We start from the raw sequence: 20,893 nt of genomic DNA, 5'->3' as shown, positions 1-20,893 counted from the left end.
ATGCTTTTAGAATGAGAATCTTTCCAGCACTACTTATTTAATAATTATACAATAAAATAGTAAAATATTAATTTCAACACAAATGTTAAGATTAGTAAACATAGAATTAAACCCAGGAAATTAAAGTCTGGAGGAAAGAGAGAGAGAGAGAGAGAGAGAGAGAGAGAGAGAGAGAGAGAGAGAGAGAAGGAGAGAGACAACACAGCTACGTGAGTCAGAAAGTCCTCAGGACTTGACTTCTGACCATCCTGACAACCAAAATAAAAATGGTAACAGAATCATTTGAGTGGTTTCTCAATGTCCATAGAGATAAATCATGACAGTTCATAAGAGGAGGCAAAATTTTACCCACCACTTAGCTCCGAAAGAAATTTCTTACATGAAACTTCTTCAAAGGAATTCAAGCAAAGTTGGGGGTGGTGAAAATTACCATATCTCAATATGAAATGTAAGTGTGAACCTCAGAAAGCACTTTTTCTTGTTTCTTCAATGAAAGTATAGGGTATAATACCAAAGTACAACTAAGCGAAATTCATTTCACTGAGGAGAAAATAGTGTTCTTTGCAATGCTTCTTTTCCGTCTCCCTAGACACCCAGCCCGAAGCTCATCCAGGAAAATAATGAGTACAGAGTGTCCCCTAAACATTCCACTGTCCAAAGGATCTTTAAACTCCTGCCCATTCCCTCAGGCCTATTCACTATCCAGCACTTTAGTTTTGTTATTTATTTAACCTCATTAAGCAACAGGTACTCAGAAAATATTATGTCAGTATTTCTGAACTTATTTGCAAATAGAAAAACTTTGGATATTTTCTTGTGTTTTGCTTATTATGTTGAGAAAAAAGAAAGACCTGATTTACTTCTCTGGTAACCTGAGATGCCAGAGAGAGAGTGTGTGATTGTCGTGAAGATACATGGGCTGAACGAAAACTGGAGCTGGGGGCAGGGAGGGAGGCACTGTCCCTCTCCCATCCTCACTTAATCCCTTCCCAGCCTCTCTCTCTGGCTTCTCTGCATATCTGCTCCTTCTCCTTCATCTCTACAGATGTCCTCACCCATCCTCTATTCAATACTTCATCTGTTTCCTCAAACAGCATGTGGAGTTTGAGCCAGGGTCTCAGCAGAGCTTCTCAGTATTTCTTGACTCAAAGCCACAGGAAACAGTTTACCTATTTGAACCAGAATTCATAGATCATTTATTTCTGGTATGCTTTGGCCCATTTTTGGTTCAGCTGTAACCAGTAGAATTCTAAATAGAGACATATGCTTCAAAGTCTGCCTAAATGCCAGAAAGATATTCTTTTTTCACAAACTTTTTATTTTATATTGGAGCAAAGCAATTTACAACCTTGTGATAGTTTCAGATGCACAGCAAAGTGATTAAGTCATGCATATGCATGTATTCATTCTTCCCCAAACTCCACTCCCATCCAGGCTGCCACATAGCAATAAGAGAGTTCCCTGTGCTATGCAGTTGGTCCTTGTTGTTAATTCCTTTTTATTACAATAGTGTGTACATGTTGACCTCCAACTCCCTCACTATCCCCTCCCCCCACCATTCCTCCAGTAACCGTAAGATTATTTTCTATGTCTGTGACTCTGTTTCTATTTTGCCAATAAGTTAATTTGTACTTTTAGATTCCACATGTGAGTGTTATATGATTTTGTCTTTCTTATTCTGACTTACTTCAGGTACTACCATAACCTATAGGTACATCCATGTTGCTTCAAATGGCATAATTTCATTCTTTTCATGGCTGAGTAGTGAATCAAGATTGCCGTGAGAAATATCAATAACCTCAGATATGCAGATGACACCACCCTTATGGCAGAAAGTGAAGAGGAATTAAAAAGCCTCTTGATGAAAGTAAAAGAGGAGAGTGAAAAAATTGGCTTAAAACTCAACATTCAGAAAACTAAGATTATGGCATCTGGTCCCATCACTTCATGGGAAATAGATGGGGAAACAGTGTCAGACTTTATTTTTGGGGAGCTCAGAAATCATTGCAGGTGGTGATTGCAGCCATGAAATTAAAAGACACTGACTCCTTGTAAGAAAAATTATGACCAACCTAGATAGCATATTAAAAAGCAGAGACATTACTTTGCTAACAAAGGTCCATCTAGTCAAAGCTACAGTTTTCCCAGTGGTCATGTATGGATGTGAGAGTTGGACTGTGAACAAAGCTGAGCGCCGAAAAATTGATGCTTTTGAACTGTGATGTTGGAGAAGACTCTTGAGAGTCCCTTGGACTGCAAGGATGTCCAACCAGTCCATCCTAGAGATCAGTCCTGGATGTGCATTGGAAGGACTGATGCTAAAGCTGAAACTTCAATACTTTGGCCACCTCATGCGAAGAGTTGACTCATTGGAAAAGGCTTTGATGCTGGGAAGGATTGAGGGCAGGAGGAGAAGGGGGCAACAGAGGATGAGATGGCTGGATGGCATCACCGATTCGATGGACATGAGTTTGAGTAAACTCTGGGAGATGGTGATGAACAGGGAGGCCTGGTGTGCTGCGATTCATGAGGTCACAAAGAGTTGGACATAACTGAACTGAATTCAATTGAATGAGATATATTGCCAACATCTACTATATCATCAAAAAAGCAAGAGAGTTCCAGAAAAACTTCTGTTTCTGCTTTATTGACTATGCCAAACCTTTGACTGTGTGGATCACAATAAATTATGGAAAATTCTGAAAGAGATGGGAATACCAGACCACCTGACCTGCCTCTTGAGAAATCTGTATGCAGGTCAGGAGGCAACAGTTAGAACTGGACATGGAACAACAAACTGGTTCCAAATAGGAAAAGGAGTACGTCAAGGCTGTATATTGTCACCCTGCTTATTTAACTTATATGCAGAGGAGATCATGAGAAATGCTGGACTAGATGAAGCACAAGCTGGAATCAAGATAGCTGGGAAAAATATTAATAACCTCAGATATTCAGATGATACCACCCTTATGGCATAAAGAGAAAAAGAACTAAAGAGTCTCTTAATGAAACTGAAAGAAGAGACTGAAAAACTTGGTTTAAAGCTCAACATTCAGAAAACTAAGATCATGGCATCTGGTCCCATCACTTCCTGGCAAATAGATGGGGAAACAGTGGAAACAATGGCTGACTTTTGGAAATGGCAACCCACTCCAGTGTTCTTGCCTGGAGAATCCCAGGGACGGGGGAACCTGGTGGGCTGCCGTCTATGGGGTTGCACAGAGTCAGACACGACTGAAGTGACTTAGCAGCAGCAGCAGCAGCAAAATCACTGCAGATGGTGACTGCAGCCATGACATTAAAAGATACTTACTCCTTGGAAGGAAATTTACAACCAACCTAGACAGCATATTAAAAAGCAGATACATTACTTTGCCAGCAAAGGTCCTTCTAGTCAAGGCTATGGATTTTCCAGTGGTCATGCATGAATGTGAGAGTTGGACTATAAGGAAAGCTGAGCACTGAAGAATCGATGTTTTTGAACTGTGGTGTTGGAGAAGACTCTTGAGAGTCCCTTGGACTGCAAGGAGATCCAACCAGTCCCTCCTAAAGGACATCAGTCCTGAGTGTTCATTGGAGGGACTGATGTTGAAGCTGAAACTCCAATACTTTGGCCACCTGATGCAAAGAGCTGACTCATTTGAAAAGACCCTGATGCTGGGGAAGATTGAAGGCAGAAGGAGAAGGGGACAACAGAGGATGAGATGGTTAGACGGCATCACTGACTCAATGGACATGAGTTTAGGTAAACTCCGGGAGCTGGTGATGGACAGGGAGGCCTGGCGTGCTGGGGTCTGTGGTGTCCAAAGGGGTCGCAAGGGTCAGACACGACTGACGGAACTGAACTGAACTGAATATTCATTTGTGTACCACATATTTATCCATTCCTCTGTCAATGGCCATCTAGGTGTCTTCCGTGTCTTGGCTCTTATAAATAGTGCTGCAGTGAACATCGAGGTGCCTGTATCCTTTCAGGCCATGTTTTTTCTCTGTATTTATGCTCAGGAGTGGAATTGCAGGATCATATCGTAGCTTTGGGGCTTCCTAATGGTACAGTTGGCAAAAAATCTGCCTGCAATGCAGGAGATCCAGGAAAAGAGGGTTTGATTCCTGGGTCAGTAAGATCTCCTGGAGGAAGGTATGGTAACCCACTCCAGTATTCTTGCCTGGAGAAACCCATAGACTGAGGAGCCTGGCGGGCCACAGTCCAAAGAATCGCAGAGTCAGATATGACTGAGCAACTAAGTATGCACACATGCTTGGTAGCTCTATTTTTAATTTTTTAAGGAACCTCCATAACAAGACAGTATTTTTGAAATAAATTTTGTGGGAGAGGCATTGATCCACATCATCAAGCTTTCTCCCAAAAGAGGGGCCAGTGAAATTGTGAACAGATAGATCCTGTGACCTGGAATCTGAGGACAAAAGAACCTTTCAGAGTCATCCCAATGTTACTGTGAATTAAACTGCTGTCAATTTTATCTATGCACAAGGTATTCTTTAATAGAAATAATCAAGTACTACCCTACTGATGCTCATTTATCAATTTTTTTGTAATGAAATATTGTTTAATCCACCCTGTCATATCTTGGAACCATTGTGCTGATGTAGAAAAATAGGTCATATTTGAATAACTGGATCTCTTTTTCATTTGACTCTCTGTTCAAACTAATCTTTTTGTTTTCAAATCATTATAAATCATAGCAGAAATTTTTCATAAAAAATGTAATATAAGAAGAAACCAATTGCAATTTGTAAAAAAGAATATATTAAATATATTTATCTCAATTATATCTATTATCAGAGGGTAACTGTCACTGCAAATCTTTCTGTGCTCACTTTATCTTGGAAAAATGAAAAAAGAAACTGGTAGCATTAGGAAAGCCTCCCAGTCCAAAAATATAGAGGAAAACTAATTTTGATTTTGATCACAAAAGACGTCAACAAACTCATACCTCATAAGTTCAGTCCAACTTAGGCAACTGCTTCACTCTCTCAAAACCATTCTTCCAGAGTTTTAACCAAAATGTACCCTGTTAAATCCACTGCTGAAAGCAGCATAACAGTGTTTCTCTTCAAGTATTAGACACTTTAGGCTTCCAAATAAACCCCTCATTCTGGATGATGATGATGACTCTATTGCTTCACCACCAAATAAATACAGTCAACTGCCAAGTTATTACTGGCTCCACACAGCCTCTTCAAACCACCCACAAGACTGAAAGAGCCTACTTTGAAACTATCCATATGGGGAAAAAATGAAGCTAGAGAATCATTCAGTGATAACACAATCCCAAACCTAAATTGCATTCAGGAAATTCATTTTGATACAAAGTGCTATTTGATAGGGGAATAAAATCTGGGAACAGATTAGTTGATAAGGAGAAAAGACAAGCATGCTTAGCTTGAGCCAAGCTACAGATGTATCCAATTAGCAGGACCAGAGTTTTTGGTAGTGTTTCTCTTTTTTTCTCTCAATACGTCTACCACCAACCAGCCTCTTGTTTCTGCAGGTTGTTCATTGCCCCATTTTTCTCTCATTGGTGACTCACTTTCCTTGGTTTCAGAGCAAAACATCCTGTCAACTATCTATATATTCATCAGATTTCATTGTAATCAATGAAGTCTCTTCACGAGAGATTTTCATTCTAAGTTTTATACTTAATTGCACAAAGAAAGATGCTGTTAGCTTTTCAAGAAATGTCCAGTATTAACATATAAAAGGAAAAAAGTGATGGGTATCTGAAAGTCATAAGATGTGATAATGTTATTTATTTACTATGGGAAGTGCTAAATGGGGCATGCTACACAAATGATCTCTTAAGTCTTACAACCATCCTCCCTCTTTCCTACATTCCTCCCAGTGGAGGCATCTGAGGCTTAAAAAAGATGGAAGTAACTTCAGGTTCAGTTCAGTCACTTAGCAGTGTCCAACTCTTTGTGACCCCATGGACTGCAGCATGCCAGACTTCCCTGTCCATCACCAACTCCTGAAGCTTGCTCAGACTCATGCCCATTGAGTTGGTGATGCCATCCAAATCTAGGAGGTAGCAGGTCCAAAATTTGAACCTTAGTTTATCTGACTCCATAGCCTCTAGTCTTTCATCATCCAGTGATTACAATAGTCTTCTAGCTGCTATCCTCTAGTCTTTAATCGCTTAATTTACCCTTCACACTGTCATGTGAAAACACTGTTTCATGTCTGACCATTTTAGACTCTATTCCTTAAAATCCACCAGCGATTCCTAACATTTGTGTGCTCCTTAACTTATCATGCCAAAGAATTGATGCTTTTGAAGTGTGCTGTTGGAGAAGACTCTCGAGAGTCCCTTGGACTGCAAGGAGATCCAACCAGTCCATTCTAAAGGAGATCAGCCCTGGGATTTCTTTGGAAGGAATGATGCTAAAGCTGAAACTCTAGTACTTTGGCCACCTCATGTGAAGAGTTGACTCATTGGAAAAGACTCTGATGCTGGGAGAGATTGGGGGCAGGAGGAGAAGGGGACGACAGAGGATGAGATGGCTGGATGGCATCACTGACTCGATGGATGTGAGTCTGAGTGAACTCCAGGAGTTGGTGATGGACAGGGAGGCCTGGCATGCTGCGATTCATGGGGTCGCAAAGAGTCGGACACTACTAAGTGACTGAACTGAAACTAACATCACGCAAGGCCATGTACAAGTGAGCTCTCTTCTGATCCACTGGATCATTTCTTCACAGGTATGAAAAACAGACCCTTATCCTCTTATACCTCTGGCCCCTAGGTATTAAGATCATTAAATTAAATTGATGCCTACTTTTTATCAGGATTTTAAGAGATGTTATTGACCACATGGCCTCCCACAGAAGAGTAGAATAATAGTCCCATCCAAGTCTGACTGAGCGACTGAACTGAAGTCTGACTATAGCTTCAATATTAACATATCTTCACAAGAACCATCTGAATAATTTCAAGATGCTTCACAATCCAGCAGTGTAAACACACTTATTGATGTGCCATAGGAGGAGGTATTGCCATATCAGGAGAGATTCCAAGCCTGTGCACTGAGATATTCTTAAACCCATCTTTCCCAGTGACATAGTCTCATCCTTTAATATTCCAGACAAGGAAACAACTATACTCCAAGAAATTCCATGACCAACCTTGAAAGCCCTAACTAAAAATACCCCACATACAAGGAAGTATATATATATTTTTACCTTTCACATATCTAGGCACATTTAGGTTTAAAGCTAGGTTTAAAAAAACTTAATTAATCCAGGAGAAAAGATACAATTATGATATAGATGTCTGGTCATTTAAAGCCATTCTCCTATGTATTCCCTGGTGGCTCAGCTGGTAAAGAATCCGCTTGCAGCCCAGGAGACCTGGGTTTGATCCCTTGGTTGGGAAGATCCTCTGAAGCAGGGAACAGCTACCCACTCCACTGTTCTGGCCTGGAGAATTCCATGGACTGTATAGTCCATATGGTCACAAAGAGTTGGGCACAACTGAGCGACTTTCACTTCACTCCAGCTTATGGATATTCCCCTACAGGAAATAGTGGAGGGAACAAAGTTTTCTACCCCTTCAGATACCACTTTTAAAAGTAGACTTCCATATGCATATCAATGTCATTTTTAAAAACCTCCTTCAAGTCCTTTATACCTGTTAGTCTTGAACTACATGGAATTCTCCATAAGCTACATAGTCTCTAGATGGCTTTCATCTGTCCATGCCTTCACTGGTAACCGTTTTCTCTATCAGGAATGCCCTTCTTATCTTCTTCATTCTTTAAGATTATATTCAAGCATGATCTCTTTAAAGAAGCTCTTTCTGAACCTCACAATAGGCCAATGGTTAAATCTTTGTATTCCTGAGTAATTTATGCTTCTTAAGTCCATGGGGTCACTGAGAGTTGGACACGACTCAGTGACTTCATTTTCACCTTTCACTTTCATGCATTGGAGAAGGAAATGGCAACCCACCCCAGTGTTCTTGCCTGGAGAATCCCAGGGACAGCGGAGCCTGGTGGGCTGCCGTCTATGGGGTCTCACAGGGTCGGGCACGACTGAAGCGACTTAGCAGCAGCAGCAGCAATCATATGTTATTTTGTTGACATGCTCCACCTATGTGTCCATTTTCCTCTCAAATGACAAGCTCTGTAGATGAAGAGATGCTAGTTGAGCTGATTATGGAGTGACACAAATTGGGATAGTATCTTAGCTCCACTACTTACTAGCTTGTGACATTAAACCTCTGTGTACATGGAAAACTTGTCTGCAAATAATTTTACTTGCTATTCTCTAGACATAATACTGTGGAGCTTTGACAAAATAATATCAATGAAACCCTAAAATAGCATCTAGAATGTAATAATATAAACTGGAAAAGTGTTCAGTTCAGTTCAGTCGCTCAGTCATGTCCGACTCTGCAATCCCATGAATTGCGGCACGCCAGGCCTCCCTGTCCATCACCAACTCCTGGAGTTCACTCAGATTCACTTCCATCGAGTCAGTGATGCCATCCAGCCATCTCATCCTCTGTTGTCCCCTTCTCCTCCTGCCCCCAATCCATCCCAGCATCAAAACCTTTTCCAATGAGTCAACTCTGCATGAGGTGGCCAAAGTACTAGAGTTTCAGCTTTAGCATCATTCCTTCCAAAGAAATCCCAGGGCTGATCTCCTTTAGAATGGACTGGTTGGATCTCCTTGCAGTCCAAGGGATTCTCAAGATTCTTCTCCAACACCACAGTTCAAAAGCATCAATTCTTCAGTGCTCAGCCTTCTTCACAGTCCAACTCTCACATTCATACATGACACCTGGAAAAACCATAGCCTTGACTAGATGGACCTTAGTCGGCAAAGTAGTGTCTGCTTTTGAATATGCTATCTAGGTTGGTCATAACTTTTCTTCCAAGGAGTAAGTGTCTTTTAATTTCATGGCTGCAGTCACCATCTGCAGTGATTTTGGAGCCCCAAAAAATAAAGTCTGACACTGTTTCCACTGTTTCCCCATCTATTTGCCATGAAGTGATGGGACCAGATGCCATGATCTTAGTTTTCTGTATGTTAAGCTTTAAGCCAACTTTTTCACTCTCCTGTTTCACTTCCATCAAAAGGCTTTTCAGTTCCTCTTCACTTTCTGCCATAAGGGTGGTGTCGTCTGCATAATCTGTTCAAGAAACTTTCTATGTTGACAGTTGGTCTGTTCTGTTTGTAGCTTGCTTTGCTTGCATGGTTTAATTTCAGCAATCTTATTTGAAAATGCAAGTTATCAATAATTCTTTTGTCTCCTCTATCTCCCATTATTTTCTGAAATTATTCTGTTTCCTGAAATCCCATGGGATTTAAACAGAATGCCTTGTCCCTGGACCAGTTTTAGTGGAGTCCCAGGTCTTCTCTTCTATCATGTAGGCTCAGGGACCTGGTTTGTCATCTAAAAGAGTCATATTAACCAGTTCCATGGACTAAGATATAATCATAATAACAACAGGTAAACTATACAGAGGGCTTAATATGTATAAGCTACTGTGCTAACAAGGTCACATGAAATACAATATTTGTCTTCACTATCATCCTATGAGGCAGTTTGCTCATGGTAACCCAGTTAGTTCAATCTTCCCGTGAAATCTATGCTTTAACCACTACATTCCAGTACCTAACTACATATTTTCAAGATTATCATTTTAATGACTGCAATGAGAAGAATAATTTTTCTGTAAACCAGTTCCTTAAGCATATGTCCTCTCTACATTTTCTACTTGGAGCTAATCTTCATGGGGCTTCCCTAGTGGCTCAGATGGTAAGAATCTCCCTGCAATACATGAGACCCGGGTTTTATCCCTAGTCGGGAAGACCCCTGGAGAGGGGAAATGGCTACCCACTCTAGTATTCTTGCCTGAAGAATTTCAGGGACAGAGGAGCCTGGTGGGGTCACATCGTACATGGGGTCACAAAGAGTTGAACATAACTGAGCAACTAACACTTAATGCTAACACTACATGAAGATGTTAACATCACAGGTTCTTCATTTTTCCTTTGGCCATACTGCATGGTTTATGAGATCTCAGTTCTCCAAGGAGGGATTAAACCCAGGCCACAGCAATGAAAGCCCAGAAGCGTGGAATCCTAACCACTAGACCACCAGGAAACTCCTTAAAATCATAGATTCTGTGATGAGCATGGGATTTGATATTTTGTATCTAATATTTAGATACTCTGAATTACAGAGTATCCAGGAACTAGACTAACTGGAATACACCTATTACAAGGTTAGCAAGGCCAAACAGTTTAAGTATTTTGCACTTGTAGTAAAAATTTCTTCCATACTAGAATATTTACAGGAGAAAATGCTGATATTTGCTTTCCAGTCAATAATCTATTTTTCTTCTCATGTATTAGGGCCGTAAGCTATTTTAGGTCGCTGAAAACTAACCCTTGGTCCTTTTGAGTTAGTACTTTTAAGGTGACTTTTACTAAGTCTCCTTAAGCCATTACAGGATGAGAAGGAAATGTGGCACACATTCCAGGCTCTGAAAGCAGCCCATTCCACCCCTGCTCTGTGACCATGAGCTAGTTACCTCCAAACCATAATTAACATGTTTTAAAATGGGTATCATTCCTGGGTGTTCATTGGAAGGACTGATGCTAAAGCTGAAACTCCAATACTTTGGCCATCTCATGTGAAGAGTTGACTTATTGGAAAAGACTCTGATGCTGGGAGGGGTTGGGAGCAGGAGGAGAAGGGGACGACAGGGGATGAGATGGCTGGATGACATCACCGACTCGATGCACATGAGTTTGAGTGAACTCCAGGAGCTGGTGATCGACAGGGAGGCCTGGTGTGCTGCGATTCATGGGGTCGCAAAGAGTCGGACACTACTGAGGGACTGAACTGAACTGAACTGAAAATGGGTATGAGATTACCTACTTCATGGTATTGTTAGAATAATCACAGAAACATCTATAGAATGATTGTCTAGAACAGGGAGAACACTTAATTAATGATACCTCTTGATGACACTGTTGTTGCTAGCTTTGTTTTCATACATATTACACTGTAACTCTTAAAAGAAAACCATATACTCTCTACCACCAATGCTTGAAAACCATTTTATCTCCAGGCTCAAGGTTCCACCCTCTGAGAAATCTTTCATTTTTCACAGAGGCTAGCAAATATTTGTAGTTTAGTTGTTTATTAGCTTGTTGCCTGCCTATTGAATTTTAGGAGTTGGACAGCCTTCTTTTATTTTATCCTCTTTTTTGTGCCCAAGTAGACAATATTCCTGCTGGTGTAACATCCTTACAAACCCTGTAGGTCTTCTGTGTATGTTTGGGGATTCACTCTCATAAATTAGAGACTCCTCCACAAAATAATCCCATCTCATCTCTATCTATCCCTTGCTTCTGGGGAAATGGCTAAAGTCACATGCTTAATCTCTTTAAAGCCTTTTCTGTCTGATTTGAATATTCTGACCTTTTTTTTTCCTCCCCAGGTACTAGAAAAAGATTGTTCTGTCATACCCTTGACTACATCTCCAAATTTTAGTGTCTCTTGCAATCTACATAAGCTGAGAATGTCCCCAATCACCACATTCTTGTTTCTTTTCTGCTTAATATTTTTTTCTCAATTTAATTTTGTGCTTTTTATTTTACTACAAGCAACAAGAAGAAACCAGGCCATACTTTTAGCAATTTGCTTAAAAATCTTAGTTCAATTCAGTTCATTACTTATAAATTCTGCCTTTCACATAACTATAAGATAAAATTCTACTAAGTTTTCTGCCACTATGTAACAAGGATCCCCTTTCATCCATTTTTTCAATAATGTTTCTCATTTCCTTCTCACACCTCACCAATAACACTCAGTATTCTTATTTCTACCAACCTATGATGACTTCAGTATTCTGTAGGATTATATAGGTTTTATCTACGTTGCTCCTCACCTCCTTCTGAGCTCTCATCTGCAGAACCTTTAATATCTAAATTCTTCCTAACAATCCTTCCAAGGTAATAAGGTAATCTAGGCTTTTTCTATCAGGTTTCTCAATTTTTTCCAGCCTCTGCCCAATGCCTACTTCCAAATTTTTAGGTATTTGTAATCAGAGTCACTCAATTTCTAGGTACCAAAATCTATATTAGTCTCCTATTGTGCTATTACAAAATACTAAAAAACACAGTGGCCTAAAACAACACCTATTTATTATCCTACAGTTTTGGAGATCAGCGGTTTGGAATGGATCTTACCAGGCTAAACTCAAGATGTTGACAGAGCAGTATTCCTTCTAGAGGCTTGAGGAAAGAATCTATTCCTAGTGTTTTCCCTGCTTCTTGAGGCTGCCCATATACCTAGGCAGTATGTTAAAAAGCAGAGACTTTGCTGACAAAGGTCCATCTAGTCAAAGCTATGGTTTTTCTAGTAGTCATGTATGGATGTGAGAATTGGACTATAAAGAAAGATGAGCACTGAAGAATTGATGCTTTTGAATTGTGGTGTTGGAGAAGATTCTTGAGAGTCCCTTGGACTGCAAGGAGATCCAACCTGTCAATCCTAAAGGAAATCAGTCCTGAATATTCATTGGAAGGACTGATGCTGAAGCTGAAACTCCAATACTTTGGCCACCTGATGCAAAGAACTGACTCATTGGAAAAGACCGTGATGCTGAGGAAAATTGAAGGCAGGAGGAGAAGGGGATGGCAAAGGATGAGATGGTCGGATGGCATCACCAACTCTATGGACATGAGTTTGAGCAAGCTCTGGGAGTTGGTGATGGACAGGGAAGCCTGGTGTGCTGCAGACCATGGAGTTGCAAAGAATCGGACATGACCAAGCGACTGAACTGACCTGAGGCTGCCACAGTCCTAGCTCATGTTTGCATAACTCTTATCTCCACTTCCACTGTCACAGCATCTATGACTCTGACCTTCCTTTCTCCCTCTCACAAAAACCCTTGTGATTATATCAGACCCACTTAGATAATCCAGGGTAATCTTCATACTTTAAGATTCTTGGATTAATTGCATTGCAAAGTATCATTTGCCACATAAGGTAAAATACCCTCAAGTTCCAGGGGTTAGAATGTGGACGTTATTAAGTGACATTATTCTAATGTAGACATTATTCTACCTACTGCAAATTGTAGGAGTTTTTTCATTGTTTTGGATACTAGAATGTAACAGATGTTTTTGTTGTTCAGTTACTAAGTTATGTCTGACTCTGTGACCCCATGGACTGCAGCACAGCAGGTTTCCCTGTCCTTTACTATCGTCTAGAGTTTGCTCAAATTCATATCCATCTCATTCTCTCCTGCCTTCTTCTCCTTTTGCTTTCAATTTTTCCCAGCATAAAGGTCTTTTCCAGTGAATCAGGTCTTCGCATAAGGTGGTCTTTTCTTTTCCTTGATTTCCTTTAGGATTGACTGCTTTGATCTCCTTGAAGTCCAGGGGACTGTCATGAGTCTTCTCCAACACCACAATTTGAAAGCATCAATTCTTTGGCACCCAGCATTCTTTTTTTTTTTTTTTAAGGCCAAACATTTTTTATTTTCAAAAACAACTTTATTCATGACACATATTAAAAAAAAAAAACTCCCACCCCCTGGAAATGAGCTAAAAAAATAAACAAAATCCACCTCCCACCTCCCTGTTCCCCTGTTCCCACTTCCTCCCATTCCCTCCAAATAAAAGGGAAAAAAAAAAGGCAAAGAAAAACAAAACAAAAAAACTGAAAAACAAAAAACACCCCAAAACCCCCCAAAACAAGGTAGTGCATTCCCCGGGGGAAAGGGGAATTTACACTGGAGCCGCTGGGAGCAGAACGGAGAGATCTTCCGGCTACAGAAACCTGCAAAGAAAGACACTCAAAACAGAAAAAGAAACACAAAAGGAAACAAAATAGATCACCAGGCAATCTGGAGGGGCAGGGAGCCAGAAAAGAGGGGCAGGGTGGGTGGCAGACCTGGCAGGACAGGAGCAGGCAGGAGGGGACTGTGAAAGTTAGGAAGATGGAGGGAAGGTAACAAGCAGAACAGTTTGGTGTCCTTCCAGAGCCCTGGGTAAAAAAACCCCTCCTACCACCCATGCCCACCTACCCTTGAGCAGCCCCCAAGGGGGCAAAGGGGAACAGGGAAACAGGGGGAGCAGCTTGCGCGATTGAGACGTGTCCATGGCGAATCCGCAAAGTGAATGAGCAGCCCCCTGCCCCACTCCCTGGGCCTTCCCCTACTCCCCAAAGCAGGTCCCTCCTCAGCAGTTAGTTATGGGATTCTCCCCCCTTCCACAGTATATCTTTTTTTAAAAAATATTTTTTTTTTCCATCAAGGTCATCTTCTGTTTTTCTTTTTTTTTTTTTTAATTCTTTTTTTTTTTTCCTTCTTTCCTCTTTTTTTCCTCTCTCTCCTCCTAATACACACTTTTTTTTAGTAAGGGGAATACCATGATGTCGCTCTAGCCCGGCCCCTGTAGACGCGACCCCGGGGGCCTGCTGTTAAAACCACTGTAGAATCGAGAGCAGGAACTGTTGTAGTTGGTGGTTCGGGCACGGTATCGGGCTCGTGGGAAACCTCGGTCTCTTGTGCTGATGCCTGGTCTGTTGGTTCGTTTAGGGATCACCTTGATCTGTCTTCCTCTAAGTAAGGATTCATCTAAGGCCAGGGAAGTCCTCACTGGCTCTTTGTCTGAGAACTCTATATACGCAAACCCTTTGGGATGGCCACTAAATTTGTCACAGAGTATAGTAACGCGGTTGACTGAACCACAGCCATGGAAGTGTGCTTCTAGCTCTTCTGCTGTTGCACCATAGTCCACATTGCCAACACAGATGGAACGGGCATCAGCCTCCATCTTCTCCTCAATGGACATGATCCCTGGGCCAGCATTGCCCGGAGGTGGACTCATATTCATCTGCTTCTCTACCTTGTTCTGTAGCTCCTTTAGCTTCTCAGCTTCTTCCTCCATCTCCCTAACTCGAGCTTTGATCGCTTCCAGCTCCGGGTCCTCAATGGCGCCGTCCCCCGGGTCACCCTCGACCAGTCCCGGCTCCTCCTCCTCCTGGTTGCCGGGGGCTCCCGAGCCAGGCCCAGGGCCCGGAGCTCCCGGGGGGGGGGCGCGGGGCCGGGGCGGCTCCTCTTCGGGCTCGGGCTCCGGCTCAGGCTCCAGCAGCAGCTCCTCAGGCTCCAGTTCCTCAGACTCCAAGCCGTTCCCGTAGTCCCCAGCGCCCCCCGGAGGCCCCCTCCCCGGCCTCCCCGCCGGCCCCGGGCACAAGATGGCGCCGCCGCCCCGGCCCGGAGCCCCGACCGCCCGCAGCCCCCGCTGCTGCTGCAGCCGCCGCTGCCGCCGCCATCGCCGCTCCGGCACCCAGCATTCTTGATGGTCCAACTCTCACATTCGTACATGACTTCTGGGGAAAAAAAAAAAAAAACATAGCTTTGAGTATACACACCTCTTTTAGTAAAGTGATGTCTCTGCTTTTTAATATACTGTCTAGGTTTGTCATAGCTTCCCTTCCAATGAGGAAGTATCTTTTAATTTCATGGCTGTTGTCACCATCCACAGTGATTTTGGAGCCCAAGAAAATAAAATATGTCACTGCTTCCACTTTTTTCCCCTTCTATTTGCCATGAAGTAGTGGCACCCAATACCATGATCTTGGTTTTTTTTAATGTTGAATTTGAAGCCAGTGAAGAGTGAATTTTGTCACTCTCCTTTTTCACCCTCATCAAGAGGCTCTTTAGTTCCTCTTCACTTTCTGCCATTAGAGTGGTATAATCTGCATATCAGGAGTTATTGATATCAGGTGTACAATCTGCAAATATTTGCTCCCATTATCTTGGCGGTATTTTGACTATGACATCCCTTGATGCCCAGAAGTTTTTAATTTTGATGAAGTCCAATTTTTTTCTTTAGTTTTTCAGCTTTCAAAGAGTTTCATAAGAAGTATTACTGTAAAAATGATATGGCATGTTTAAGTCTTTGATCCATTTGAGTTAATTTTTGTAAATTAGGCAGCAATCCTATGTTATTTCAATATCCAGCATCATTTGCTAAAGTCTCTGTTGAAATGTTAGTACCCTTGTCAAAAACCAATTGACTATAACTAAATGCATTTATTTTTAAACTCAATTTTGGATTCTCATTCATCTATATGACTCATTATTCCCGTACAACACAGTCCTGATTACTATAGCTTTGCAGCGTGTTTTCAAATCAGGAGATGTGACCTCACTGATATGTTTTTTCACAAAATTGTTTTCATTGTTCTGAATTCCTTGCATTTCCACATGGATTTTAGAATTAGCTCCAGAGTTTCTGCAAAAAAAAAGGGGTGGGGGGTAAATTTGCTAAGATCTTGACAAGGATTGTATTGACTTTGTAGATCAATTTGGAAAATATCTTAACTATATGAAGTATTTCAATCCATGAACATGGGATGTTTTTCCATTTATTTTGGAACTCTAATTTCTTCCAACAATATTTTCTTTTACCAGTATGCAAGCTTTATAATCATGTTGATAAATTTATTCTCATGTACTTCATTTTTTTAATGTAACTACAAGCGCAATTTTTTCATTTCCATATTATTCATTCCTAATATGTGAAACTACAATTGATTTTCATATACTGATCCTGCATCATGCAACCTTGCTGAACTCAATTATTAATACTAGATCTAGTGGTATATTTTTGTTTTTTATGTTGCTGTTTTTTCCTTAGGATTTTCTATGTGCAAGATCAAATCATTTGCAAATAGGTAGTTTTGTTTCTTGTGCTCCAATCTGAAGGAATCTTGTTTCTTTTCCTTGACTAAATTCCTTAGCACAAATCTCTATAATAATATTGAATTGCAGTAGCAAGAATGGACATCCTTGATTTGTACCTTATCTTACTGAGAAAGCTTTCCATCTGTCATGAATAAGTAGGTGTTGGCTGTGGGTGTTAAACAGATGCTCTTTATCATGTTGACAAAGTTTCCATCTATTCCTAGTTTAGGGTTTTCAATCATGAAAGGGTATTGAATTTTGTCAAATGATTTTCAGAATTAATTAAGATTGTCTGTGGGGTTTGTCCTTTGTTTTCTTAACATGGTGTATTTCACTGATTGATTTTTATATATTAATACAAATATACATTCTGGGAAAATTTTCCAGAAACATGTTTCTAATTCTCTGTATATGTTCCTGGATAAAGTTCACTATGGTTTTGTTAAAGGATTTTTACATATGTTTGTAAGTGATATTGGTCTGTATTATTCTTTTCTTGTGATTTGTTTGTTTTGATATCAAGGTAATAATGACCTTATAAAATGAGTTGGAAAGTGTGTTCTCCACTTTTATTTTTTGGAACAGTTTATAAAGCATAGATGTTCATTTTTCTTTAAATAGTTTGTAGAATTCAACAGAGGACTCATCTGGTCTGGGACTTCTCTTTGTGGAAATTTTACTGATACTAATTCAACCACTTTACTTGCTATATGTCCATTTACTTGTTATATATCTATTTTTTCTATATCTTTTTGAGTCAGGTTTTATTTATTTCACCTGGAGTATAATTGCTTTACAATACTGTGTTAGTTTCTGCTGTACAGCAAAGTGAATCAGCTATCTGTATACATATATTCCTTCCCTCATGAGCCTCCCTCCCACTGAGTCAGTTCTGATAGCTTGTATTTTTCTAGAAATCTATCCATTTTAACTAGCTTTTCTAACTTGTTGATATACAATTTTTCACAGTATTTTCTTATCTTTTTTTGTTTCTTTAAAGTTTGTAAAAATATACACTTTTGTTTCAATTTTAGCAATTTTGAGATTTTTTATTTTTTTCATTTAGTTCAGTTCAGTTCAGTAACTCAGTCGTGTCTGACTTTTTGCGGCCCCATGAATTGCAGCACACCAGGGCTCCCTGTCTATCACCAGCTCCTGGAGTTCACCCAAAGCAGTGTCCATCGAGTCAGTGATGCCATCCACCCATCTCATCCTCTGTCGCCTCCTTCTCCTCATGCCCCCAATCCCTCCCAGCATCAGAGTCTTTTCCGGTTAGTCAACTTTTCACATGAGGTGGCCAAAGTATTGGAGTTGCAGCTCTAGCATCAGTCCTTCCTAAGAAATCCCAGGGTTGATCTCCTTCAGAATGGACTGGTTGGATCTCCTTGTAGTCCAAGAGACTCTCAAGAGTCTTCTCCAACACCACAGTTCAAAAGCATCAGTTCTTCGGCACTCAGCTTTCTTCACAGTCCAACTCTCACATCCATATATGACTACTGGAAAAACCATAGCCTTGACTAGATGGACCTTTGTTGGCAAAGTAATGTCTCTGCTTTTTAATATGCTATCCAAGTTGGTCATAACTTTTCTTCCAAGGAGTAAGCATCTTTTAATTTCATGGCTGCAGTCACCATCTGCAGTGATTTTGGAGCCCCAAAAAATAAAGTCTGACACTGTTTCCAGTTTCCCCGTCTATTTCCCATGAAGTGATGGGACCAGATGCCATGACCTTCATTTTCTGAATGCTGAGCTTTAAGCCAACTTTTTCACTCTCCTCTTTCACTTTCATCAAGAGGCTTTTTAGCTCCGCTGCACTTTCTGCCATAAGGGTAGTGTCATCTGCATATCTGAGGTTGTTGATATTTCTCCCAGCAATCTTGATTCCAGCATGTGCTTCTTCCAGCCCAGCATTTCTCATGATGTACTCTGCATATAAGTTAAATAAGCAGGGTGACAATATACAGCCTTGACGTACTCCTTTTCCTATTTGGAACCAGTCTGTTGTTCCATGTCCAGTTCTAACTGTTGCTTCCTGACCTGCATACAGATTTCTCAAGAGGCAGGTCAGGTGGTCTGGTATTCCCATCTCTTTCAGAATTTTCCACAGTTTATTGTGATCCACACAGTCAAAGGCTTTGGTATAGTCAATAAAGCAGAAATAGATGTTTTTCTGGAACTCTCTTGCTTTTTCAATGATCCAGCGGATGTTGGCAATTTGATCTCTGGTTCCTCCGCCTTTTCTAAAACCAGCTTGGACATCAGGAAGTTCACGGTTCACGTATCACTGAAGCCTGGCTTGGAGAATTTTGAGCATTACTTTACTAGCATGTGAGATGAGTGCAATTGTGCAGTAGTTTGAGCATTCTTTGGCATTGCCTTTCTTTGGGATTGGAATGAAAACTGACCTTTTCCAGTCCTGTGGCCACTGCTGAGTTTTCCAAATTTGCTGGCATATTGAGTGCGGCACTTTCACAGCATCATCTTTCAGGATTTGAAATAGCTCAACTGGAATTCCATCACTTCCACTAGCTTTGTTCGTAGTGATGCTTTCTAAGGCCCACTTGACTTCACATTCCAGGATGTCTGGCTCTAGGTGAGTGATCACACTATCGTGATTATCTTGATTGTGAAGATCCTTTTTGTACAGTTCTTCTGTGTATACTTGCCACCTCTTCTTAATAGCTTCTGCTTTCGTTAGGTCCATACCATTTCTGTCCTTTAATGAGCCCATCTTAGTATGAAGTGTTCCCGTGGTATCTCTAATTTTCTTGAAGAAATCTCTAGTCTTTCCCATTCTCTTATTTTCCTCTATTGCTTTGCATTGATCGCTAAAGAAGGCTTTCTTATCCCTCCATGTTATTTTTTGGAACTTTTTCATTCATGTATATACAAATTTACTTATCTTGGTTAGTCTAGTTAAAGGTTTATAAATGTTTCTTACCTTTTCCAGGAACTAGCTTTTGGTTTGTTGATTTTTCTCCATCAGTTTACTTGTTATTTAAGGGTGTAATTAATCTCCACATATATGTGAATTTCTCAAAATTCCTTATGTGATTGATTTCTAATATATTTCATAGTATTTGTAAAGCATACTTTGTATAATGTCAGTCCTTCTAAACTTATTGAGATTTGTTTTATGGCCTAACATATGGTCTGTCATACAAAATACTCCATGTACACTAAGAAGAATGGACATTTTGCTGTTGTTCGGTGAAAAGTTCTATAGCTATGTATTACATCCAGTTGTTTTACAGAATTGTTCAATCCTTCTACTTTCTTATTGATGCTCTTTCTCACCATTTATTCATTATTAAAAGCAGGGTATTGAAGTCTCCCACTATTTTAGCCAAATTTTCTATTTTTCTCTTCAATTCTGTCAGGTTTTGCATTACACATATTGAGGGCTTTGTTAAGTGCCTACACATTTATTACTGTTATTATATTCTTGATGTATTAACTCTGACTTGTCCATATCAACACACTTTAGATGCTAGAGGGTCTCTAGGCTCTTGACTCAACTACTTACTTTTATATACACACTGTCTCTAGGTGTAATACCCAGTTTTGTGACTTTAAATAACATCTGTGTGGGTGTTCTTTGGAAGGAATGATGCTAAAGCTGAAACTCCAGTACTTTGGCCACCTCATGCGAAGAGTTGACTCATTGGAAAAGACTCTGATGCTGGGAGGGATTGGGGGCAGGAGGAGAAGGGGACAACAGAGGATGAGATGGCTGGATGGCATCACTGAGTCAACGGACGTGAGTTTGAGCGAACTCCAGGAGATGGTGATGGACGGGGAGGCCTGGCGTGCTGTGATTCATGGGGTTGCAAAGAGTCGGACCCAACTGAGCGACTGAACTGAACTGAACTGATGTGGTGATAACATTCAGATTTCTATCCAGTTCCAGTCTCCCCACAGAATCCACCCTCTTTCATTAAGCCGTGCATTTTTCATTTTATAAACATCCCACACACAGCAGGCTCAGAATAGAACTTATGACTCACTCACTACCAAAGCTACTTTTAACCTCTGTTCTTTCCCATCACAGAAAATGTTACCAACATCCAATGATATATTCATGCTATAATTACATTGGTCCCTCTCCTTCCCTCTCACACTTTAGCCAGTTCATCCTCAAGGTCTAACTTTA

General features: G+C 40.7%; 1 pseudogene; it reads right to left on the bottom strand.

Annotated features, from left to right (window-relative positions):
• Positions 1 to 13,987: 13,987 nt before the first annotated feature.
• LOC138434699 (polyadenylate-binding protein 2 pseudogene) lies at positions 13,988 to 15,323 on the bottom strand (annotated as a pseudogene).
• Positions 15,324 to 20,893: the final 5,570 nt, after the last annotated feature.

The sequence above is a fragment of the Ovis canadensis genome, chromosome 2, assembly GCF_042477335.2.
Source record: "Ovis canadensis isolate MfBH-ARS-UI-01 breed Bighorn chromosome 2, ARS-UI_OviCan_v2, whole genome shotgun sequence".
NCBI classification, from domain to species: Eukaryota; Metazoa; Chordata; class Mammalia; order Artiodactyla; family Bovidae; genus Ovis; species Ovis canadensis.
The sequence above is the reverse complement of the archived record's forward strand: the minus strand, read 5'-3'. Positions and strand labels throughout refer to the sequence as shown.